Source organism: Phyllostomus hastatus, unplaced genomic scaffold, assembly GCF_019186645.2.
Source record: "Phyllostomus hastatus isolate PE091 unplaced genomic scaffold, TTU_PhHast_1.1 phas_scaffold_501, whole genome shotgun sequence".
In the NCBI taxonomy this organism is placed as follows: Eukaryota; Metazoa; Chordata; class Mammalia; order Chiroptera; family Phyllostomidae; genus Phyllostomus; species Phyllostomus hastatus.
Window position 1 is genome coordinate 16,663,429 of NW_025334033.1, and position 19,764 is coordinate 16,683,192.

General features: G+C 37.3%; 1 protein-coding gene across 3 annotated transcripts in view; it reads right to left on the reverse strand.

Annotated features, from left to right (window-relative positions):
• GABPB1 (GA binding protein transcription factor subunit beta 1) overlaps positions 1–19,764 on the reverse strand; it is a 65,137-nt gene that overhangs the window by 37,226 nt on the left and 8,147 nt on the right. The window lies entirely within an intron of this gene.

Genomic DNA, 19,764 nt, shown 5'->3' on the forward strand with positions numbered 1-19,764 from the left:
TAACACTGGAACTCTACTGGAACCAGACCAGTAGAGGGTTTCAAATTACACAGAAGCATAACTTACCTGCTTACAATAAAGTGAAGCCAAGAAACTGAAGGATGTGAGAAGGACAACAGTAAACCATCAATATCCTACCCACAGTATATTGTGTAAAAATGCAGCAAAAATGCAGTAAAGAAAAAAAAAGAATGCAAAAACTTTGATCCATTCTTTCCAAGATTTCTTATATTCATTCCTTCCTTGCACTACCTCTTTACCTCATACCTTAAACATTACAATGGCCTCTTAGCTGACGTAACTCTAGTTTCTTCATTCTGCTGTGAGGCAATCCTCTTATAATAAATTTTCATTCGATTCAAACATTTCTGTAAGTTAATCTCTACATAATACCTAGCCTCGAAGGATTCACCATCTAGTAGAAAAGACATACAGTGTGGGGCAAAGTAGGTTTACAGTTGTGAGTAGTGAAAGAGTTTATTCTTTTTTTAATCCTCACCCAAGGATATGTTTACTGATTTTGGGAGGGAGGGAGAAAAATATCTATGTGAGAGAAAAATATCATGGGTTGCCTCCTGTACACACCCCGACCAGAAATTGAACCTGCAACCTTTTGATGCATGAGATGATGCTCTAATGAACCTAGCCACCCAGCCAAGGCAAGAGTTTATTCTTCTATTATTGTTTATTAATTATTATATTAATTTCCTACTTTGCCCCACCTTGTACCTCTCCTGATTCTCTTGTCTAAAATTCACATCGGCACAACCATTTGAAGAACAATATATCAGTATTTAGTAGAGTTAAAGATGTATCTATACTTTGACCCATGAATTCCAATGCTGGGAAGCTAGCCTATTTCCTTGTGTCCTCTAAAACTTGTACACAGGAGAGGAAACATGTATAAGAATGTTTCAGAAACATTCTTTGTAATAGGAAAAAAACTACAAACAATTTAAGTGTCCATCAACAAAAAATGTTTATTATAAATCTTTCCAAATAAAGTATGTGCATACATGTATGTGTGTACGTGTATGTATTCACACACTCCCATGTGCCCATCACCCACATTCTAAATTAAAAGTTGCCCATCTTGCTTCATCCTACTCCTTTACAAAAAAAATGTACTTTAAATCTAATACATGGCATTTGGTTGTTATATCCCTAAATCAATTTTATTCCAGAAAAATTTCCTTCCCCCATCTACCTCACCTCTCTTTTAATGTCCCATGACATTAAATGACCAGTTCACTGATATGTCATGTTCTGGGTTTTTTTGATTGTTTCATTTCTCTTTCATTCTTTCATCTCCCAAATTCTTATAAACAGAGTTAGTCTATAGTTGACTAAATTCAGATTTTAAATTCTGGACAAAAATATTTCATAGTTGATGCTATATACTTGATATTGAATCACATCAGAAAGCACATTCTTATAAAGAAGCCAAAGAACTTACATGAACTAAAGGGGGGGATGCTAATGGGAGGGGGGATACAAGGCAGAGGGAGATAGAGGGGAAAGAATTGGACAACTATAACAGCATAATCAATAAAATATACTTAAAAATTATTACAAACAAATAAAAAAGAAAGCACTTTTTTGGTTCCTTTTTAGTAATACTAAGATTAATAATTAGGTTGTTGATAGCCTGATCTTTCCACTGTAAAGATATATTGTTTTTACTTTGAAACCAAGAAGTACTCTGTGGAGTGTTACTCTGGCACCATGTGAATATTCAATTCCCAATGAACCTTTTGCCTAACAGTTTTAACATCCATTAATGATCCTGGCCCAAACCAACTATTTTATAACAGGCTGTAACAAATTGTGACTTTCTTTTTTTTAATTAAATCTTATTGATGATGCTGTTGCAGTTGTTCTGATTTCTCCCCCTTTACTCCTCCACCCAGCATACCACAATCCCTCAGGCAATCCCCCTGCCATTGTTCATGTGCATGGGTGTAAATTCTTTGGCTACTTCTTAGGCTGCTCCATTTCCTATACTGCATTTTACATCCCAATGGCTATTCTGTGTCTACCAATTTATACTTCTTAATCCCCTCACCTCTTCAGCCATTTCCCCACACGTCTCTCCCATCTGGCAACCATCAAAACACTCTGTGTCCATGATTCTGTCTCTGTTCTTCTTGTGTGCTTAGTTTGTTTTTTAGCTTCAATTTTTGATACATATATATTTATTGCCATTTTACTGTTCGTAGTTTTGATCTTCTTTTTCTTAAGTAAGTCCCCTTAACATTTCATATAATAATGGTTTAACTCCTTTAGTTTTTTTTTCTTGTCTGGGAAGTTCCTTATCTGCCCTTTGATTCTAAATGATAGTTTTTCTGTGTAGAGCAATCTTGACTATAGGTCTCCACTTTTAATCACTTCGAATATTTCTTGTCAGTCCCTTTTGACTGCAGAGTTTCTTTTAAGAAATCAGTTGACAGTCTTATGGGAACTCATGTGTAGGTAACTAACTGTTTTTCCTTTGCTGCTTTTAAGAGTCTTCTTTATCTTTAACCTTTGGCATTTTAATTATGATGTGTCTTACAGTGGGCTTCCTTGCATCCACCTTGTTTGGGACTTGCATGTCTATTTCCTTCACCAAATTAGAAAAGTTTTCTTTCATTATTTTTTCAACTAGATATCCAATTTCTTGCTCTTTCTCTTCTCCTTCTGATGCAATTGTTAGACCTCTTGAAGTTGTCCCAGAGGCTGCTTATACTTTCCTCATTTTTTAAGATTCTTTTTCCTTCTCATTGTTCTGATTGGTTGTTTTTTGCTTCCTATGTTTCAAATCATTGATCTGTTCTCAGCTTCATCCACTCTACTGTCGTTTCCCTGTAAATTGTTCTTTATTGCAATTAGTGTTATCTTTTGTTTCTGACTGGATCACTTTTTTAAAATATATTTTATTGATTATGCTATTACAGTTGTCCTGTTTTCCCCCTTTCACTCCCCTCCACCCTGTACACCCTCTCCCACCCATATCCCCACTTTAGTCATGTCCATGTGTCATACTTATAAGTTCTTTAGCTTCTACATTTCCCATACTTTTCTTACCCTCCCCCTATCTATTTTCAGCCTACAATCTACGCTACTTATTCTCTGTACCTTTTCCCCCTCTCTCCTCCTCCCACTCCCCTGTTGATAACCCTCCATGTGATTTCCATTTCTGTGGTTCTGTTCCTGTTCTAGTTGTTTGCTTAGTTTCTTTTGGTTTTGCTTTAGGTGTGGCTCTTAATAATTGTGAGTTTGCTGTCCTTTTACTATACATGTTTTTTCTTTATCTTCTTTTCTTAGGTAAGTCCCTTTAGCATTTCATAAAATAAGGGCTTGGTGATGATGAACTCCTTTAACTTGACCTTATCTGAGAAGCACTTTATCTGCCCTTCCATTCTAAATGATAGCTTTGCTGGATAGAGTAATCTGGGATGTAGGCCCTTGTCTTTCATGACTTGGAATATTTCTTTCCAGCCCTTTCTTGCCTGTAAGGTCTCTTTTGAAAAATCTGCTGACAGTCTGATGGGAACTCCTTTGTAGGTTACTGTCCCCTTATCTCTTGCTGCTTCTAGGATTCTCTCCTTCATTTTTACCTTGGCTAATGTAATTATGATGTGCCTTGGTGTGTTTCTTCTTGGGTCCAACTTTTTTGGGACTCTCTGAGCTTCCTGGATTTCCTGGAAGTCTATTTCCTTTGCCAGATTGGGGAAGTTGTCCTTTATTATTTGTTCAAATACGTGTTCAATCTGTTGTTTTTCCTCTTCCCCTTCTGGTACCCCTATAATTCGGATGTTGGAACATTTAAAGGTGTCCTAGAGGTTCCTAAGCTTCTCCTCATTTCTTTGAATTCTTATTTCTTCATTATTTCTTGTTTGGTTGTATTTTTCTTCCTTCTGGTCCACTCCATTGACTTGAGTCCCAGTTTCCTTCCCATCACTATTGGTTCTCCGTGCATCTTCCTTCATCTCTTTTATGGTAACCTGCATTTTTTCATCCAATTTGCACCCAAAATCAACCAATTCTGTGAGCTTCCTGATCACCAGTGTTTTGAACTATGCATCTGATAGATTGGCTATCTCTTAGTCACTCAAAAGAATGAGCCTTGGGGGATAACTCTGTTTTTCTATTTGAGACATGTCTCACTCTCTCTCTCTCTCTCTTTTTTCTTGGGGGGGGGGGTGTCTGGTCACTCCTGTTACGGCGAGGGGCGGAGCCTTAGGTGTTCACTGGGGCTGGGCACCCCAGTCGCTAGATTGTGACGTTGTATGTGGGGGCGGGGGCGGAAGGGAACAATGGCGGTATCTCCGCTCTCCTGGCACCTCAGTACCTCTCCTGGGATCCTGGGTTGAGCGCTCTGCCCTGGTCCACAATTGCCACCACACTGGGTCCGCCAGCCACCACTTGCGTACTCAGGGTCTACCCGCTGCGATCCTGCATGCCCTGGATGGCTAACGCGCTCCCAGTTGCCTTAGGCGCCTTGTTCTCCCTTCTATCCACTCGCGCCATGTGCCCCGCCCGGCTCCTCCTCTCCGCCCTTCCTACCGGTCTGGATGAACGGGTCTACTTCAACTTTTTGGCTGTCTGACTTCCATTCAGATAAATTCTCTATCAGTTCTGGGTGTTATTCTGCCTCTAAATTGTTGTTGTTCTAATCTTGGTTGTGCGTGGAAGTACGGTACGTCCACCTATGCCTCCATCTTGCCGGAAGTCAAATTGTGAATTTCTAATTCTATGATTCCTCCTATATTTATTATCTGGCATGCCTCATTAACTGTATACAGTTTCTACTAAAAAGGTACTTCAAATGCTTATTCACCAATTTTCAGAATAAAGAATAGGTATAACAGCCACCTCCATTTTAAAAAATATTCTTATTGTTATATGTTGTTTCAATAAATTACTCTTATTCTTTTATTTCAAACTGTCCCAATTTTGGCCAATCAGAGCCCCTTCAGGTTGGCTCTTTTCTGTCTTTGAAAGCTTTCACACTTCAGGCACAAGGTGTTCTAGGCTCACCATGTATTTTCCCTGCCCTAGTCCTGAAATCAGACACTGCTTTGAGGAGCCCTGGATTCTGAGTAGAAGTATTTGAAGACCAGCATTGGAGTAAGAGAAGTGTTCATATTTACCAAGTGACACACTTGCTTTCAGGTTTTCAGTGAACAGAACTATGAAAGAAATATAGATAGAATAGAATTCTATCTATCAGAATAGAGTTAAGAAATACATTTTAAATCATAAGTTGATACTGACATAATTCAAATTAACTATCAGGTTTTTTACTTAGCTTCTTTCATGTTATATCTCTATTGGCTTCTAATATATAAGCATAAAAACTTATTGGCTTTATTCTATAATATTTATCAACTGGTATCAAAATAAAAATACCAATATTATAACTAACAGTTAAATGAATGAAGTTTAAGCATTCTTTTTGTCCTTAGCATATACACCATTTACTGTTGAGCTCAAAAGTCACTTGATTGTGTTTTTCTCCATGTATTTAAATAACTTTTTAAAGGTTCACTTGTTTAGGCTTGTTCTCAATTTTAGGAATTGCTTTTATTTTGAATTAGTTTTAAATGTGTAACATATTTCCAAAAATCAAATGTACCACTGGTGGGGAATACTATTAATGGAGAGATCATGCATGTTTGGGGGCAGATGGTGTATAGGAGATCTCTGTACTTACCCCTCAATTTTGCTGTGAACCTAAAACTACCCTAAAAATATTGTCTTAAAACATCATTTTAGAGTTAACTGGGGAACTGTGTACACTGCCTTATGATGTAATGATATTAAGGAATTATGTTGATATTTCCAGGTATAATAATGGTATTATAGTTTATTTATATAATTTAGAAATAAAAGCAATATATTTATGGATTAAATAATGTAATGCTTGAAATTTTCAAATAATTTGGGGATATATATGAAACTAGATTAGTCACGAACTGATCATTTTTGAAGCTGGGTAATAAATACATGGGGGCCTCATTATACTCTTCTTTCCTTTTATATATTTAAAGTTTATTATACAAAGAGCTTTTAAAAATTTATCCTCCTTCTAGATAATACAAGGATCTTAGAACCTAAAACCCCCACTTACCCCTCCTTTATTGTCTTTTAATCCATTAGATATTTTTACTGTTTTATGTCATCAACTTTCATTTTCCAAATATGTCATTTTCTTTACCTTTCAGCCCTTCATACATTTTATTCCTCATATGGCTGTTTATATTTAATTAAAAATTCAGTTTCTCAGTCACACTTGCTACATTTCAAGTGCTCAATAGCCCTATGTTGCTTATGACTACAATACTGGACAGCTCAGATAATATTTCCATCATCACAAAAATTTCTACTGAACAGTGCTGGTTTAAACGATCTTTAATGGGTGAGAGGTTGATAACATGTTTTTGTCTAAAAAATATCTTCACTACATCATCATTCTTTAAAGATATTTTCACTGAGTGTAAAATTCTAGGTTGGGAAGCTTTTTTCTTTTTTTTAAATTTTATTCATTTTTAGAGGGAGGGGAAAGGAGGGAGAAAGAGGGAAAGAAACGATGTGTGAAAGAAACATCCACTGGTTGCCTCTCGCATGTCCACAACCAGGAGGCCTGGCCTGCAACCCAGGTAGGTGCCCTGACTGGGAATCAAACCAGCAACCTTTCAGTTCACAGGCTCAATCCACTGTGCCACACCGGCCAAGGGAACAAGCTTCTTTCATTTCATATTGCAGATATTTCACTATCTTCTGACTTCCACTGCTGTTGAGAAGTCATCTGTTAATCTAATTCTTGTTCTTTTGATGATTATCTTTTCTCTAGCAGCTTTTAAGATTTTTCTCTGTCACTGGTTTTTTGAAATTCCATCAATATGCCTAGGTGTGCATTTATTTTTATGTTGATTAGGCTATGTTGGAAATATTGAATCCTGGTTTGGTATCTTTCATTGCTTCTGGAAAATACCAGCCATCATCTCTTTAAAGTTCCCATTTTCTCCTTCTTCTTCTTCTGAAATTTTAATTAAGATCTTCTTACTCCATGCTCCATCTCTCTTACCGTCTTCTACAGTTTCATTCTTTTTCTTCTTCTAAGCTATGCCCCAGAAATTTTGTCTGGTCTATATTCCATATCAATAATTTTTCTGATGTATCCAATCTGCTGCAAACTACATCATTAAGTCTTAATTCGGTCACTGTATTTTTTAAAGATTTTTATTTATTTATTTTTAGAGAGAAGGGAAGGGAGGGAGAAAGAGAGGAGGAGAAACATCGATGGGCCAGAGATACACTGATCGGTTGCCTCTCGCATGCCCCCAACTGGGGACCTAGCCCGCAACCCAGGCATGTGCCCTGACTGGGAATCAAACCAGCAATTTTTTAGTTCACAGGCCAGCACTCAATCCGCTGAGCCACACCAGCCAGGGCCAGTTATTGTATTTTTTATTTCCAGCAGTTACATTTGTTTTTTATAAATCAACTATGTTTACAGTGCCACTTTTTTTTGTAGTTTCCTATTTCCTGTCAAGTTTGTCATTTATTTCTGTAAACACAGTAAGCATGGCTGTTTTATTGTGTACCTTCTAATTCTAATATATAATGCCTATGAAAATATTTTTCACTGTCTGTTGTTTCTGCTGGGTTTTGCCTATGTTTCCTTGTATGCCTGGTTATTTCTGTGTGTGGTCAGTGTCCTTGAAAAATTATTTGTGGGAATGCCTAAGATGAAGGAACATTTTCCAGGGAACACTTGCATTTGCTTCTGCCAAGCTCCTAAGGGACACTACCAGTCAGGGAACAATCCGAATTAAGTTATGACTTAAGGTTCTCTAACCTTGCTAGGCTATGGCCACAACTTTCTAAAGATTTTTGTTTCCTTTTTCTTTTTTTTCTCCTACTCTGCTCAGTGCCAGGACAACTTGCCTTGAAGTCCCTTGATGTTTGGCTGGGAGGCAGGCAATGAAAGAGGAGGTGGAGTTAGTTCTGGTCCATCCTTACCTCTCAGTTGTAAACATACAGAGTTTAATGTTTCCCTACTCCCATATGGAATAGGAAAATATATCTTGTAAGACTTTACATGTCTATATGTTGAGTAGGTTATGAGTCTTGATTTCTTTCTGCCTTACCCCACAAAACTGATGATCAGAAATCTAAATTTCTTGATGTCGGCAAACATATTCAGGGTCAAAGTGGCTTCAGTTCTCCAGGTATTCTGCTAACCTCTCTTGGTTTAGGCTTTCTTCCAGGATTTGATTCACCAGACTCCCCTATCTTTTTAGTTTTTCAAAGCTTGAAAAGTAATGTACCTTCTCCAGCATTTTCAGTTGTTTTCAAAAAGAGCACTGGTCTAAAGAATCTAGCCCACTGTTACCCTTATGTAAGATATAGTCTGAAGTAGAGCTAACAAGACTTCCTGATGTTTTTTGTAAAACACTGGCTTGTGCCAGTGTACAAGAAAAAGGAATCAATGATGACATCTAGGTTTTTTTTCACAACTTGGTGAAAAGTAGGATTACTTACTGAAATAAAGATAGCAAAGTAAAATAGGGTGGATCAGGTATTAAGAATTTGGCCCCTGACTTGTTAAGTTTGACATGCTTTAGCTAGGTTATAAATTTCTTGTGGGTAGAGACAGGACTTTTTTTAGTGTCATTTGCACCCATAAGTTCTTTAGAACAGCGCTGCACATATAGTTGGCATTCAAGTAACCAAGTATCTCTCTACCTCAGCACTAAAACATTTTGGACCTGATAGTTCCTTGTTGTGGGAGACTGTCTTCTGCACTGTAAGATATTCAGCAGCATAGGGTATTTAGCAGCATCCCTGGTCTCTACCCATTAGATGTCAGTAACACCATCCTCTCCTCCATTTTATAATATCAAAAAAATGTCTCAAGATATTGCTGAATGTCTGCTGGGGGGCAAAACCACCCCTAACTGAGAACCACTAGTTAAATGTTACCTGAATTAAAGTTAACTTCTATCCATTATGCTATTACCACCCTTTTACTCAACTGGACACATTAAAGATATAGAAGAGGTAAAAGTCCATCCAAAGCCCAAACTGTAGTCCAAACCAATTCAGCATTTCTCAAGCTGTGCTTCCTAAAGCTCCAGAAGAAGGCAGTACTGAGAAAGGCAGTGGGTCAAGAGGTGATCACAGCTTGGATGTGACATAACAGTTTCACGCTCACTTAAACAAAAATTACCTCCAACTGTTACAGGATTCTATATATAACATTATTTGTAATATTTAAAGCATTAAAAAAAAGCTTTTCCAGTAAAATATCTTCCCTTCAGATATAAAATGGTTAAAAATTGAAATCTCAAGCAAGAATTACTTAGTTGCTTTTTATTGCTATTCCATACCCAAGTCTCTGTTAACATATACTCAGAAAAACCTACTGAATTCATTTGCAAGTCCTGACATGCATGTGCTTTATCTATGTTTTCCTTTTACTTTTTGACTCTAGCCAAATATAATCAGGTAAAAGTCATTTGAAATAAATCAAGACCTCAACAATCAGATTCCGTAATATAACTTATTGAAATAAATTTTAAACCCCAAATTATATTGCAAGAGCTCCTTTTAGGTAACACCCAACAATGTTGTGACTCCTTTCCTCCATTAGGGTAAATCTGTCTTACATACAGTTACTCCCAAATGTACTGCAAAAATATTCTTGTCCTCTACTGCAACCTTCCCCTAAATCAGTTTTAATATTGTTTTAAAAATTACAATTAAATCTCATCTACCCTAAAGATCACTTCCTCATTCAAAGCTATTATTATTTCTTCATATTTCAGATAACAAAAGGTGTAACTGAATTGGAACTATGCTGATTATCAAGTTCCTACATTCCATATAAGCTATGTACTTGTCATTTATACAGTCTCTGTTTCTCTATCTGCATTCAATCCGTGCATACCAATGTCCCTATTTCACTGTAAAATTAGGACATCATTACAAAACTGTTCTCTATGAAACCTAGAATATAAATAAATGTCTATAATCTAAGGGTAAAAAATATTTATTGATGACTATTTAATATTTACATGTAAGGTAAGGTCAAGTTCCATATCTAAAGCACACAAAGTATATACACATACACTAAACTAAAAAGGAGTAAGAATTTTTCAATTTGCATGTCTAGAACTTCCAAAACCTAACCTTCCTCCTGTACTCCCTGACAATGCTACCACCCTCTCTACCTCACAAATCAGAAATATAAGAGCTATCTTCAACTCCTTCTCCCTCATGTCTCTACATACAGTTCATTGGTCATCAAGTCCTTCACAGTCTACTTCACATCTCTTTTTCTCTTAACCTCTTTTTTTGATAGATAATTCGAGTATTTTCATATAGTTCAAAAATCCAAACAATGTACACACTGAAAAGTCTTAATGAAAGCATTTACACTACTTCCCACACTCCTTCTAGCCACAATAAGTAACCACCTTCACAAGCTTCATAGATGTCCTTCCAGTATTTCCATACTTACCAAAAGACAGCATTACTACATACCATTCTGCCCTTACTTTTATTTAACACATCCTGGAGATCTTTTTTCCTATTAGTTCATAGAAAGCTTCCTCATTTTTTTGTACAGCTGCTTAGTATGCTGTTGTGTGCATAAGCCTTATTTTATTATAGATGGACACTTCTGCTACTGTAAGCAACACTGCAATTAATAACTTTATAAATGTATCATTTAATTTCACATAACTGTAAAATAAATCCACTAAAGCAGAATTATTGGAACAAAGATAAATACAAATGTAATTTTGACAGATATTGCCTAACTGCCCTCATATCATTTTTAAATTAGTCAGTCCTTTCCTCTCCATTCTCTTTGCCACTGCATTCTCCTTCCTGTATTAATGAAGTACCCCTAAGTGATCTCCCATCCTTCTCCAACTACTGTCCACCCTATTGCCAAACTGATTGTTTTTAATTAAGTTTTAAATATACACTATAATCTTCTAATTTTAGAATGTTAAAAATTATTGAAAAGGCTTAAGTTTCCTATGATCATCCCCCTCCTTATTTCTACACCCAAAACCCAACCTATATCCACTACCCGTGAGTTAACCACTATTATCAGTTTAGTATTTATCTTACCAGACCATATTCCTTGCCATTGCATGAATATAACACAATATTGATTTAGATTTTTTCTTATTTATAGAAATGCTATCATACTGCATATACCGCTCTACAATTTATCATGCAATGGGTTATGTAACTTACTCATTTTTTTTGTTACATGTTCTTCCACAGGATGAATACACCAATTTACTTGCTCATTTTCCTACGTATGACCAGTTTTGCTTATTTCCCCATTTTTTGTTATTATAAATAATGCTGCAATGAACATACCTATACATGCCTCCTTATGCACACAAAGAATTGTCTAGTATAGAAAGTGGACAGATTTGTTAGGAATAGCATTTTAAATTAATACATACTACCACCAAGTACTCACACCAATTTATACCCCAAAACTGCCTATATAATTTATACTCCCACCAAGTTTATAGTATTTATTATTATTTTTCAACCTAGCCAATCTTCCCATTACCGAGCTTTCTAAAGTTCTACCTGTGATGGGTGAACAAAAAAATTGTCATTCTGTTTTAATATCTATCTCTCAAATTACTTATGAGATTGCATACCTTATCAAATGTTTGTTGGCCTTATATTTCCTTTTCTGAAACTGCCACCTCACATTTTTAAATTATTTTCCTATGTCACTTTCTTTGTAGGAGTGCATTATATATATTTCTGGTTTATTATGTATGTTGAAAAAATTCTTCTCAGTCTGTTTAAAATTTCTACATTTTAAACATAGTCCAAGTCTTAAACTGTGGTCAAATTTATCAAAATAGCTTTCTAAAACATATATAATCATGTATTCCAATCATCTCTAGAAAACACTAGGATTTAACCACATGTATATATAACTTGAAGTGAGAAATAATTAAGGAGTTAGCCATTTACCATTCTACCTCATAAACATAAGTCCAAGAATTAGCCTGAAATGTGAATCTCCCTTTTCTTAAGTAGGTCTCAATTCTCAAATGTTTCTTTAGAGTGAATTTCACATTACAATGGGTGAAAGTTTAATGTTTGAAAAACATTTTTGGGGGGTGCAACTTCACCCATAAATGTAGGCCAACTTCTTTTAGAGCACAATTGAGAAAATAGTGCTATGTTTCACCACTCGAAGAAAAACTAACTATATTGGACTTATTGAAAGATGGTATCTTTATTTCCCATGTGGCAATTTCCTACAAATAAATTTGACTATAGATAATTTTCACCTAATTGCAAAATCCTTTAATAAGTGATGACTCCACTTAATGGCATTTCAGACCATTAAGGATCTGGCCCAGACCACACTGCAACCTCACGAACTCACCACTTTCCCCTAGGATTCTCATACTATTCCTTTATGTTATTGTGCCTGAGAAGTCTTTTCCTTATCCCAATTTACCTGACCAAATATTCATATTCTTCCTTCAAACCCAGTTCAGACATTACCTCCTGAACAAGCTCCCCTTGACCTTCTCAGCAAAAAGAATTAATCATTTCTCTCCTCTCTCATTGTGCTCTGAGCATACTTCCATTAACATACAAATCCCACCATATTATGAACAATTTGTTTACAAGCTCCCCTCTCCCATAAGCTTCAAGAAGTCGGGCAGGGTTTATCTTAGTCATAAGGATATTTCAGTATCTCGCAATCTCTAGCATCCTACTCAATAGCTATTTGCTAAATTAAACAAGTCCTCTCTAGTCAGCACTATAGCAAGCACTAAAAACCTATACACAAAATAAAATTGAAATTGTACACATGCACACACACAGCAGTGTGTATCTATACTAACAATGTAAAATACATTTCTTATTGTGGATCATAGTAAAAAATAATTTGAAAGCTACTTCCATAACTGCTATGAATACAGAAAAGCTTTAAATTACCAAATAAAATGACATAATTAAGGAAGACTTCTTTAATTAATGTCTTAACCATTTGAAGTGTGCACTACCTCTCTAATCTCGTCTATCACTCTCCCTTATTTTTCTGCCCTAGCCAAGCCAAACCTGTTCCCACCTTAGGGTCTTGGATGGACATGTTTCCTTTCCCTAGAAAGCTCTTCACTTAGATAAATGCATCCTTTACTCCTTCATTCCAGACACCCAAACACAGAAGCTTTCCTCATCACCTAATATAGCAACCACCTCCCCCCTTCTATGCCCCTGTTCAGCTTTATTCCTTTTCACTACACTCATTACCACCTGACATTTGTTTACAGTGCCCCTCCCCCACCCCCACCCCCAATGTCAGCTCCAAGAAAACAGAGACTTTGTCTTCTGTTTTGTTCATTACTGTAACACCAGAGATTAGAACAGTGCCTGGCACAGGGCAAACATTTCTGAACAGGCTTTGACAGACAAGGAAAAGGAAAAGGAAAAGGAAGAACACATGGAGCTGTGCCTGAACATGGTATATTACAGAGGAAATATGAGCTTGATAATAATGTTAAGGAGTAAAAAAAAATAAGGTTAAAGAAGAATATAATAAGAAAAGGTTTGAAAACCAGAAAGTAGAGTTTGGACTTTATTCTGTAGACCATTGGGAGTCATTCAACATATTGAGCAAATGGTAATCCATTCAAACATTTATTCAGCACAAGTTCAATTCAGTTTGCTTGGCACAACGCTGAGTGCAAAGGTCAATACCACATGTTTTCTCTTCAGACAGCTTAGGTTTAGTAACAGTGAGTTCAAAAAAGTTTTAAAAAAATTATTCTGGCAGACATACGCAGGATGGATTTGGAGGAAGGAGACTCAAGTTAGAAAGGTCAAATAACAGGCAATGCAGGATCCCAGGACAAACTGAAATCCAATAAAAAATAACCTCAAGAATTATGCTGACTGCTGGATATAAGAAATAACGGAGAACGTACATCACAGAAAACTTTAAGATTCAAATGTGATGATGGTAAAACAAAGAAAATGGAACAGACTGGAAGTTGGATGATAATAAATCTAAAAGTGATGGAAATTCCTTTAGCCGCCTATTGGACATATGCAGTAAACCATTAGGAGATACAAACCTGGAGAGGACTCATTTAGGAGGCATCAGCATACCAAACATCCATCTGATAGAAGACGGAGAGGAGAGAGCCAACTACTGAAGGGAATAATGACAGTGGTCAGAGGATCATGAAACAAAGAAAGAAACAGAAAGTAGTAGTCAGAAAGGAAGACCAGGATGGCACACAAACATGAAGGACAAGTAAAGAAAGAATGTTAAGCCTAGGTGAAAATCAATATATTCATTCCTGCACTGCATAATGATGTTTCAATAGACAACACACTGCATACACAATAGAAGTCATGTAAGATTATAATGGAGCTGAAAAATTCCTATCACCTAGTGTTGGTATAGCAGTACTAATGCCATGTGTGTGATGATGTTACAGTGCTACCAGTCATATAAAATGTAGCACATACAATTATGTATAGTGCATAATACTTGATAATGATAACTATGTTACTGGTTTATGTATTTACTGTAACATATTTTTTATTATTACATTAGAAGGTACTCTTTCTACTTATTAAAAAAAAAGTGTGTGGAGTTTGCACTTTCTCTTTCTACCAAAGACTGTGCCTCCCTGCCTGAGCTGAAACACACAAGATGTCTCACCAAAGCAGAGGGGAGCAGACCAGCGCAGTGCAAAGCAGACTGAGGTGGAGCACAGCAGAAGTGTCTAGCCTGAGTGGGCCTGGCCCCAGGGCTGTTCTACAACCATGCTGTTTTCACAGCTGGGCTGTATTGCAATTGAGCTGTTCCACATTGAATAAAGCATCCTTCTTCATCACACACACATACAAAAACAAAGTTTGCTGTAAAACAACTAGCTGTATTATGCGCGCAGCAGCCACATACATCTCATGTTTACTGTGTCTCTTGATTGCATCATTTCTTCTTCTTGATTTAATCTCACATTGTTTTGTACAGAGACGAGTATAGGCTTGTAGCCTAGGAGCAATAGGCTGTACCATATAGCGTAGGTGTGTAGTAGGCTAGACCACCTAGGTTTGTGTAAGTGCTTCACATGATGTTTGCACAATGATAAAATCACCTAACAAATGTATCCTCTCCATTAAGTGGCACATGACTGCTTGAGTAAAATCAGGATGAAGGTTAATACCACTGGCAAGAAGGATGTTTCTTAAAGTGATAGTCTGAAATACGACATTACATAATTGCAACAAGTTAGGGAAGAAGTAAACAAATTGAGGGCAGCAATTTTAACTAACATCTTTAAAATTTTTTTTGTAAGAGAAACAAAGGAGTAAACTGGAAAGAAGAGTAGTGACAGTTAATCACAGTTCATTTTTTTCCTCCCCAAATAAACAAGTATGTACATATGAGGGTAGACCAGCCCTCCCCTCAAAAAACAGAATTGTCTTCTGGAGGGCAGGCCCCTTGTGGTACAGGCTTCCCCCAGTGGGTGAGCGTTCTAGGAACCCATCTGCATCAGTGTACCAGCTGGCTTTGTAAGAGGCTGCATTCGGCTTCAGTAAATTTTTCTTGAAGACTGCTTCAGTGCATTTTCCCATTTCATAGTGGGTGATTTACAAGTATACCTGCCCACAACAAGCTGAGTGTTCAGCTTTTTTTGACCAAAAACGGCATGACATCCACGCTCCACTATTGATTCTTTCATGTTTTGCTGGATAAAAGGAGTCCGCAAAGGGAAACATTTTGCCTATGTGGAAGAGATGAAGCAAAAAACGGCAGAAGCACTAAAAAGCATCAAAATCAAAGATGACAATGTAGGAAGCCATGGATCACCTCTTCACAAAACCACATCAAAATATAGAACAACAATCACTCAGAACCATCAGAAACTGAGTTGAATGGAAGTCTGACAATTACGGAATTAAAGAAACCACATCCATCCAGACTGGTGCCATACATGGCAAGCTGGTGCCATATGTACAACTCCACCAACCTAGCTAACACTGTTGGACCTGCTTTGGAGATGCCCAGAGACTCTGCCCCACCCAACTTACAGGCCCACCCAAGCTGCTTTTCCATATGAATGGCCGATCTTGGTTCCTGCTACAATTTCCTAAATCCTCTCAAACAAGCAACAACCAGCTTCAGTAAGCCCTAGCAGCAGCCAGCCTAGATCAACAGCTTGGCTTTGCCTAGGAATCTCCAGGGCAAGTACAAGTAGCAGCCATCTCAGATTGCTTTATAGCTCAGTCAAGGGTCCCCAGGCAACACAGGTGGGGGCTGACCCTGGCCTGCACCACCCAGGAAAACCCTGGGCCAGCGCACCCAGTGGACAACTACAGTCCATACTGGAGCACCACCACCCTGCCCTTGCACAGCTGATCCTCTACAGAGAGTGGAGATTGGTGGTCAGTGATCACTGCCAGTCTTTGCAGCTGACTGGCCTGAGTAAAACCCTCCCACTGACCTGACAACAGCAACCAAGGCTCAACTACAAGAGGAAGAAGGTACTAAGCCCACACAAAGGGTGCACCTTGAGTACCTAGCTTGGGTGATAGGGGAGGCTGTTCCACTGGACCTTACAGATCTAATGTAGATAATACATTAGACCACATTACCAAGACACGGAGTCAAAGCAGCTCTATGTAATACATAGAAACAAACACGCTGCCAAAATGAGGAGGCAAAGAAACATGGCCCAATTGAAAGAACAGATCAAAACTCCAGAAAAACAGCTACACAAATGAAGATAAGCAATCTATCAGATGCAGAGTTCAAAACACTGTTTATAAGGATGCTCAAGGAACTTAGTGAGGGGCTCAAGAACATAAAAAAGATCCAATCGGAAATGAAGGATACACTAACTGAAATAAACAATTTTCAGAGAAACAACAGTGGAGTGGATGAAGCTAAGAATCAAATCAATGATTTGGAACATAAGGAGCCAAAAAAATAACCAATCTGAACAACAAGGAAAAAAAAAATCCAAAAAAAATGAGAATAGTATAAGCAGCCTCTGGGAAAACTTTAAAAGGTCCAACATTCACATTATAGAGGTGCCAGAAGAAGAGAAAGAGCAAGAATTTGGAATTCTATTTGAAAAACAGGGAAAGAAAACTTCCCTAATTTGGTAAAGGAAATAGACATGAGGTCTAAGAAGCAGAGTCCCAAGCAAGATGGATGCAAAGAGGCTCACTCCAAAATATATCATAATTAAAATATGAAGGGTTAAAGATAGAATCTTAAAAACAGCAAAAGAAATTAGTTCCTACAGAGGAGTTCCCATAAGACTGTCCACTAATTTTTTATATTTTAATATTTTTTAAATTTATTTTCAGTGAGGGGGAAGGGAAAGAGAGGGACAGAAACATCAATGTTAAGAGAGAATCATCAATCAGTTGCCTCTCACACACCGGTAACCAGGGACCCAGCCCACACCCAAGACATGTGCCCTGACCAGAAATGGAACCAGCAACCTTTCAGTACACAGGCCAGCACTCAATCCACTGAGCCACAGGAGCCAGGGTTATCAGCTGATTTTGTAAAAGAAACTTTGTAGGCTAGAAGAGATTGGCAAGAAATATTCAAAGTCATGAAAAGCAGGGACCTACAGCCAAGATTGCTCTACCCAGCAAAGCTATCGTTTAGAATCAAAGAGCAGATAGAGCTTCCCAGACAAGAAAAAAACTGACGGAGTTTATCATCACCAAATCATTATGATATGAACTGTTAAAGGGACTTATTTAAAAAGGTCAAAACTATGAACAATAAAATGGTATGAAATACTTATCTATCATAATTTAATGTAAAAAACAAAGTAAGCAAACAAGAACAGAGACAGAATCATGGATACAGAGAGTGTTTAGTTGGTTGCCAGATAGATGGAGGGTGTTGGGGACAATGGGTAAAGAGGTGAGAGGATTAAGAAGTACCAATACGTAGTTACAGAATAGCCATAGGGATATAAAGTACAGTATAGGAAATGGAGTAGCCAAAGAACTTATAAGAGACCCATGGACATGAACAATGGTGTGGGGATTGCCTGCAGGAGTGGGGGGTGCTGGGCAGAGTGGAGCAAAGAGGGAAAAATCAGGACAACTATAATAGTGTAATCATTAAAATATGATTAAAAATAAGTAAATTAAAGGCATCAAAATCAACGAGTTCAACGCCCTGGCTGGCGTAGCTCAGTGGATTGAGCGCAGGCTGCAAACCAAAGTGCCGCAGGTTCGATTCCCAGTCAGGGTACATGCCTGGGTTGCAGGCCATGACCCCCAGCAACCACACACTGATGTCTCTGTCTCTCTCTCTCTGTCTCTCTCTCTCCCTCCCTTCCCTCTCTGAAAATAAATAAAATCTTTTTAAAAAAATCAACGAGTTCACAAACTGTTTTGAGCAGTGGAAAAAATAGCTCAATAGGTGTATTGGATCAAATGGAGAGTATTAATACTTTGAAGATGACTAAAGTTTAAACATGTAAGAATAAATACACACTTTTTAATAAATAAATTCCGGATTTTAGGAATCTAAATGATTCCTCATACTTGAAATGCAGAGAACCATTGCAATTAATGATCAAAGTGACTGAAACCAAGGAAAGGTGTGGCAGCAAGATTCCTACAAAAGCAAAAGATTCTATTAATACTTCTGTTCAGTTTACAAAGATGGAAAAATATTTTCCTGATGACAATTTTAAAAACTGTGCAAATTTATATTCTATTTTCTTTTTCAATTAAGTAGAATCAATGGCATCTTTTGAGGGAGAGGAAGAAGATGAGACAACAGAAAAATCTGAGATTTACAAAATAATTGCCAGGAAGTAGCAAAGGCTCATTGAAATTGTTAAGCATATATTTAGCATGGCAAAAAATATTTTCATAGTCATTCACCTTCCTCCACAGATACACTGCAACCTATAAGGAAAACAGAGAAAATAGTGGAAAGATTTGACAAGAACCTAGTAAGATATGAAAGAGGTGACTCATGTCAAGTTCAAGCTTTATCTCGTACATATAGGAATAAGCTAAGGGCAAGAAATTGAGGGTCCCTAGAACAGAATAGATAAAGGAACACAGTAATCACATGGGCAAAGGTAAAAGAGTTCACACAAGCCAGTTCAGATGTAAGGAAAGTATTTTAGATCATTCACTTACATACCTACCGTTCACTATAATCTGAGTGATTGTATGACTCCTCCACCCCTTAATTTGTATGTTGAACTCTTAATGCCCAAAGTGATGGTATTCTAATACCTTCTAAGGTGAGGCCTTTTGGGGAAGTGATTAGGTCGTGAAGTGAAGGCAGATAGATCATGAATGAGGTTACTGTCCCCTATGAAAGGAAACCTGAGATAGTTCCTTCCACTATGGAATTGTACAACAGAGATGTCTACAACCTGGAAAAGGCTTCTCATCACAACCCAACCATGCTGGTGCCCTGATCTTAGTCCTAATAGCCCCCAGAACTACAAGAAATAAATTTCTGTTGTTTATAAGCTCAGTCTCTGGCAGTTCAAATAGACTAACACAGCATTATTCACAATAGCCAAGATATGGAAGCAACCTAAGTGATGATGATCAGTGAGTGGATAAACATGTATATATACACAATGGAATATTACTCAGCCATAAAAAATGAAACTTTGCCATTTACACCATGGATGGACCTAGGATATTATGCTAAGTGAAACGTCAGCCAGGGAAGGACAAATA